The sequence below is a fragment of the Xyrauchen texanus genome, chromosome 11, assembly GCF_025860055.1.
Source record: "Xyrauchen texanus isolate HMW12.3.18 chromosome 11, RBS_HiC_50CHRs, whole genome shotgun sequence".
NCBI lineage: Eukaryota > Metazoa > Chordata > Actinopteri > Cypriniformes > Catostomidae > Xyrauchen > Xyrauchen texanus.
In genome coordinates this window covers 35,605,087-35,611,895 of record NC_068286.1, presented here as the reverse complement: position 1 = coordinate 35,611,895, position 6,809 = coordinate 35,605,087, and the positions used below count along the sequence as shown (strand labels likewise).

The following is a 6,809-nucleotide window of genomic DNA, read 5'->3' as shown; positions in this document are numbered from 1 at the left end:
ATAAATCAGGTAATCTTGCTTTCATAACTCAGTGCCTAGCCTCTTTAAGACATCACTGCACGTCACTGGCAAGGCTATATATTTTCCATTTTCAAGACATTTTTGCAGAGCTTATATGGTTTTGTAATCTTACAGTTAAAAAAAAAAGGCTGACCAGCCCCCCTGCTAAATCAAACAGAACTCAATCAACAAAGATCAAAGACAGAGCAATTCAAGAGAAGTTCCCTTTTCACACATTTCTCATTTTGACCCAATAATTTGGAAAAGAAAAAGGAGAAGAGACACATAAAATAAATACATTCAAAATGTTCTATTCTATTCTTATATATATATATATATATACTCTATACAGTATATATATATATATACTGTATAGAGTATATAACATACACCGATCAGCCACAACATTAAAACCGTCTGACTAATATTGTAATATGTGCCCCCAGAACAGCGCCAACACACATCTCAGAATAGCATTCTGAGAGGATATACTTCTCACCACAATTGTACAGAGTGATTATCTGAGTTACCATAGACTTTGTCAGTTTGAATCCTTTTATTTTTTTTATTTTTGGTCACACATTATACACACAGTTTTTTGCATATATACAGTGAAATTTATTAGTTTTCACATATCCCAGCTAAGCTGGGGTCAGAGTGCAGGGTCAGCCATGATACAGCGCCCCTGGAGCAGATAGGGTTAAGGGCCTTCTTAACAGTGGCATCTTGGTGGTGCTGGGGCTTGAACCCCCAACCTTCTGGTCAGTAACTCTGAACCTCAACCACTGAGCCACCACTGCCCCTAGTTCAAACCAGACTGACCATTCTCTGTTGAGCTTTCTCATCAACAAGACATTTCTGTCCACAGAACTGCTGCTCACTGGATTTTGGATTTTTTTTTGGCACCATTCTAGAGACTGTTGTGTGTGAAAATCCCAGGAGCTCAGCATAACAAAAATACTCAAACCAGCCAGCGTGGCACCAACAATCATCCATGCGATTAACTAATCAGCCAATCATGTGGCAGCAGTGCATAAAAGCATGCAGATGCAGTTCAGGAGCTTCAGTTAATGTTCACATCAACAATCAAAATGGGGAAAAAAATTTATCTCAGTGAGTTTGACTGTAGCATGGTTACAGCCAGATGGGCTGTTTTGAGTATTTCTGTAATAGCTGATCTCCTGGGATTTTCACACACAACAGTCTCTAGAATTTACTTTAAATGGTACCAAAAAAATTAATTAACATCCAGTGAGTGTCAGTTCTGTGGATGGAAGCACCTTGTTGATGAGAGAGGTCAACAGAGAATGGCCAGACCTGTTTGAACTGAAAAAGTCTATGGTAACTCAGATAACTGCTATGTATAATTGTGGTGAGAAGAATACAATCTCAGAATGCTCTTCTGTGATGCGGACTGGCGCTGTTTTGGCGGCACTAGTGGGACATACTCAATATTAGGCAGGAGGTTTTAATGTTGTATCTTAAACTGACGACATTTACACATTAGACTGAACTGCCATCTGCTGGACTAATGTTAAAGATGTAATAACAAGAAAACATTGATTCATAAGATTATTTATTATTATTTACCGATATAGAATATTCTCTCTCAAAAGTTTTTACTGCCCTTGTTTATGAATAATTAAATATGAATGTGTTTTTCATAATATGTGCATAGAAAAAACCCTGTTTCCAGGTCGGTAGATGGCAGTAGTGTTCTCACGGACGCGTGAGTGTTACAGATGGAGACACTAGAGACGTTAGATACGTGATGGAATCGTTTTTTTAACCAGTTCTTTAAGATGATTACTTCAAACCGATTCTCAAAATGATTTGAACCATTCGACTGAGTGAGGAGAGCTTTGGGGGGAAAAACTGAAAGGCTGGTGACACGTTGAAACGATCTCTACAACTTATTCGAAAACTTGGTGATAAAAGCCGTAAGTATTTATTTAATAATATTTTTTCCCGAATTAGCAAAAAAGGGGGGTACTTTGAAGTTGACGACTAGTGAATGTTTTTTTTAACGGTTTATTCAACCCAACTGTCCAAACGAAACGATTCTCTAAAATGAATTGGGGTTTCATCGTCAGGACGCTAACAACAACAACACTAACTTTAAAAGATATGAATCACTCTTGACATTATTATCACATCTGAGTACGAACCGAGGATCTTCACTCGTCTAATGGACTCTCTCAAATATTAAAACATTTTAAAATCCTCAGGATTATACCAACTACATAAGAAGGTAAGTGCTTATTAATTTTAGTGTACTGAATCTAAAAATATGCAAGTTTGCGCTTGTCTGTGTGCTGCTGATTGATGTGATATCAGAGACTTGTTCATGTTATGTGAATGGTTTATTTACAATGTCTCAGCCTATCGATATGCAAACGATAATTTGTATGCATCTCTTTCAGTTTGACATACTGGACGCATATATATATATATATATATATATATATATATATATATATATATTTAAACTACTTTTACTTGTTTTACTCATTATGTTTCTTAGCCTCTTTCGGGACATTTTTTAACTTGTAGTTTATTCTTACCATGGTACAATGACAGTAACAGGTGGTAATACCATGGTACTTTGATGCCTAACATGGTACTCAATTATTATCACATTCAAATACCATGGTATTTTCAAGGTACTTCAAAGAGTACCATAATACTACAATGGTACATGAAACTACCAACTTGATCCAGAAAACCATGGTAGTTCTAAGGTAAATGTCTAAAACACATGGTAAAGTCAAGTCAAGTGGCTTTTATTGTAATTTCAACCATAGACAGCTAGTGCAGTACACAGTGAAACGAAACAACGTTCCTCCAGGATCATGGTGCTACATAAAAACAACATAAAACAAACACAGAACTGAAAGACCTACACATTTCTACATGAAGTGCATGTCCAAACAGTACAAGATGGTACAATAATTGCTGAAACGGGACAATAGGCACAGTAAGAGACAGTACACGTTGCAGTGCCGACCAGTACACAGTTCTAGTATGAAAGTGTCAGATGAAACAGGTAGTGCAAAAATATATTACAATATAATAGAAAATGCTGTGAATGTAAACATATGGTAGAAGTGACAAGAAATTTAGGACAATATTTTATGAATACAGTACCAGCAAAAAGATTTGGGTAGATAATACAGAAATGTGCAAAATTGCAAAGGGAGTTGGATGGTGTTCAGTTGTGTGTGTGTGTGTGTGTGTGTGTGTGTTGTCAGTCCAGACTCTGATTGTTGAGAAGTCTGATGGCTTGGGGGAAGAAACTGATACACATTCTGGCCATGAGGGCCCGAATGCTTCGGCACCTTTTGCCAGATGGCAGGAGGGTAAAGAGTTTTTGCGTGGGGTCGTCCACAATGCCGGTGGCTTTGCGAATGCAGCGTGTGATGTAAATGTCTATGATAGTGTAATAGAGACCCCGGTGATCTTCTCAGCTGTCCTCACTATCCTCTGCAGGGTCTTGCGAAACTCCGAAAACTGTGCAATTTCCAAACCAGGCAGTGATGTGCTGCTCAGGATGCTCTCGATAGTCCCTCTGTAGAATGTGGTAAGGATGGGGGGGTGGGAGATGAGCTTTTCTCAGCCTTTGCTGAAAGTAGAGACTCTGCTGGGCTTTCTTGGTTATGGAGCTGGTGTTGAGGGACCAGGTGAGGTTCTCTGCCAGGTGAACACCAAGGAATTTGGTGCTCTTGACTAGGGCTGCACAATTAATCGAAAAACTAATTGCGATTACGGCTGCCACGATTATGTAATCGTGAAAAGTGATGATTACAGCGTTCAATTTAAGTCTGCTCCTGTTGCATCAATGGTTTCTATGTTTTTGCAGCGGTTGAGTATTCTAACCAATCACTAACATGTCCGTTGAGCAATGCCCAGATGCTTGCTTTATGTTCTAGCTCTGTTCGTGCGGCACACGAAAATTAATACTGACACTTGAAAAGAAGCTGTAGAACAAAGAGCAAAAAGCATTTTGTTATTATTTTGGATTCATTGCATTTTGCACCGCTCACTTTGAACATAGATGTTAAATACACTGCAAATGAGCAACATGACAAAACTAAAACGATCCCGTTCTAATCAAGGCACAGACGTGGTGTAAATAATTGAGTTGTTATGCTGATTAGACCGCCTTGTTTTTAATGAGAGCATTCGTGAGAATGCAGAACTTTGTGTGAAGCGTCACTGCACTCGCGTCAAAATGCAGATCTCAAACAGTGTAAACCTGCAGTGAGAGACAGCAATCATTGTAATGAGAGAGTTTTTCGCATTGCTCAATTTCTGTGTACAATTTATAAAAAATTTAATTACAGTTTTGTTTTGTCATTTTAATAAGTAGGCCGATGTGAATTTGATTTGTACAAAATAGCAATAAAATAATTCAGCTTAACTGTTCCAAGTGTGTTTTGGAGGTGTAGCCAACATAAAGAATATGGCATGAATAGCATATTTCAGGAATCACCATCATTGTTATTGCATCTGCTCTTATAAGACCCATTTGCCACGCAGCTGGTATTCACAAATGTATCTCACAAACTCTGATCGCAAATGACTGTTTTTAATTTCCAAAGTGCAACCACTGAGGCCAAAAATGATCTAACGATGATCTTACATGAACAAGATCACCATTGAATATCTAACGGGATGAATGGTCCCCTGTCTAGCCACCTGAGGGTTTATTGAATGCAGTAACTTGGTCGATTTATATCAGCTGTTAATAAGTTTGAATATTTGAATATTATTTACTGTACGTGGACTAATAATTTAAGCAGTCATTTATCAATATTTAAATTTATTCTATACCATAAACATACGTTTCCTTATTGTCCAGGTGGGTGAGGGCCAGATGGAGGGTGGTGGCAATGGCATTATCTGTTGAGCGGTTGGGATGATATGTAAACTGCAGGGGGTCCAGTGAGGGTGGGGGCTGCTGGATCTTGATGTGCCTCATGATGATGAAATGGTACCTGTTGATGATATGGGAAATCTCAGTATCGGCCGATAATCTACACATTATTTCAATATAAAGGTATAGCTCATTAAGAAATACCTTATTGTTATCTAGTATACTGGATAATGTAGCAGCAAAATTAACAGTAAGTCAAATTTTTTTTTTTTTGCAATTTTGTATCAACTTGTATCTGGAATTATTATTTTTTATATAAATGATAATAGTAATGTATAGTAGTGTTGTCATGGTACCAAAATTTCAGTTGTCGGTACCAATATCAGTGAAATTTCATGGTACTCGATACCATTTTCGGTACCAAAGCAAAAACAGGTTACTAAACAACATTAGCAGCAGAACTAAGAACAGAAATATGCCATTGAGCAACACTTTAATTTAAATATATTATTTTTTAATTATAACAAAACTGAACAATGTATGCTTAATTTAAAGTATTTTTGAACACTTATATAAGATTTGCTTCAACTTTTGCAACTTTTAATTTAAGTTTTTACCAAGTACTAAAAAAAAGCCTAAATAAACAAGCATACAATAGAATTAATAAAAAAACAATTTACAAACTAATGTGCAAAGTGCTCTCTTATTAATAAAGCTGCATATTGCCAATTTTCTTCATGATAAGAAATGCATAGTGACATATATATATATATTATGATTAAGTCGCGAGCAACCGCATTCTAATCTAGATGCATTTAGCGTGCGCGCTCGAGGGAGGAGCGACCGAGGCAGAGTCTCTCTCAGCCGGGTACAGTTTCAATCTCTCCCACTGAGATCGGGACATTGACTCAACTCATAGAAGAGGCACCGACCACACAGAGAAATGTTTCTGAGTTTATAGTTATTAACATGACCTGCTTCTGTATTATTTGAACTTTAATAAAGCAATTTTACTGCATTTAAGATGTTACGCCGGGATGTTTCCTTTAAAGAGCTCCGTCTCCGCTTATTCCACAACGGTATGCTTTTGAATGTACTATTTTTTTAATCATTCCCTAATACTTTGGGATCTACATAAAATAAACTGTGAAAGTTTAAAGTGCATCTGGACTGATCTGTGTAATTCTTCCTCCATTAGGCGTGAACTGCTGCTCTCACACGTCATCGTTACAGTTTAATGTGATTTCATGTTACGTTAAATGAGATCAAACGGCTATTCGACAAAGAACATTTTTCTCATCAATTTTGTATTTTCGACGATGTCGATAATGTCGACCTAACATTTCAGCCCTAATGCAAATGTTTTAAACTCACCTGCTTTATTTACTTGAATAAATTCGGGTGTCTGTCTTTATTAAGTTTGATTTGTTCCCTCCTATCGTCAGAAAATTGCGAAAGCAGCGTTTATAAATAGGTTTTTGCTGATCTGTGATGTTTCCCTTTTCATCAGCCTCAAATTACCGGGCTTTTTCCACTTTTCATTTCGACATGATTCAGTTGAGGCTCCGCAGCAGCTTTGCTTGTCGTCATCTTTTGCTTGTTGTGAGCGTTCGAAAGTTCCCGCCTCTGCATGAGTACTGGGTAGACCCAAATACCGGTATTTTTGACAACACTAATGTATAGTAATATATCTCAACTAGGGCTGAACGAGTTGGGGAAAAAGATCTAATTGCGATTTTTCTGCCAGATGTTGCGATTACGATTCGATTTGCGATTTAAAAAAAAAAAAAAAAGTTTAGCTAAAGTTCAGTATTCTCTGTGTAATAGATAAAACATGTCATGGAACATTACATGAGACACCATAAAAACTGCTTTATATTCTAATGCAAGGATGAGAACATGGATATGAATTGCCTGTAACGAGTGTTTTTCT

At 37.2% G+C, this 6,809-nt stretch overlaps 1 protein-coding gene across 1 annotated transcript in view; it reads left to right on the top strand.

Annotated features, from left to right (window-relative positions):
* The first annotated feature begins 1,745 nt into the window (after window positions 1–1,745).
* The window catches only part of LOC127651393 (MICAL-like protein 2), a 71,371-nt gene continuing 66,307 nt past the window's right edge, over window positions 1,746–6,809 (top strand). The window contains exon 1 of the mRNA XM_052137186.1: window positions 1,746–1,940. The gene's annotated coding sequence lies outside the window, so the exon portion shown is untranslated. The remainder of the gene's footprint in view (window positions 1,941–6,809) is intronic.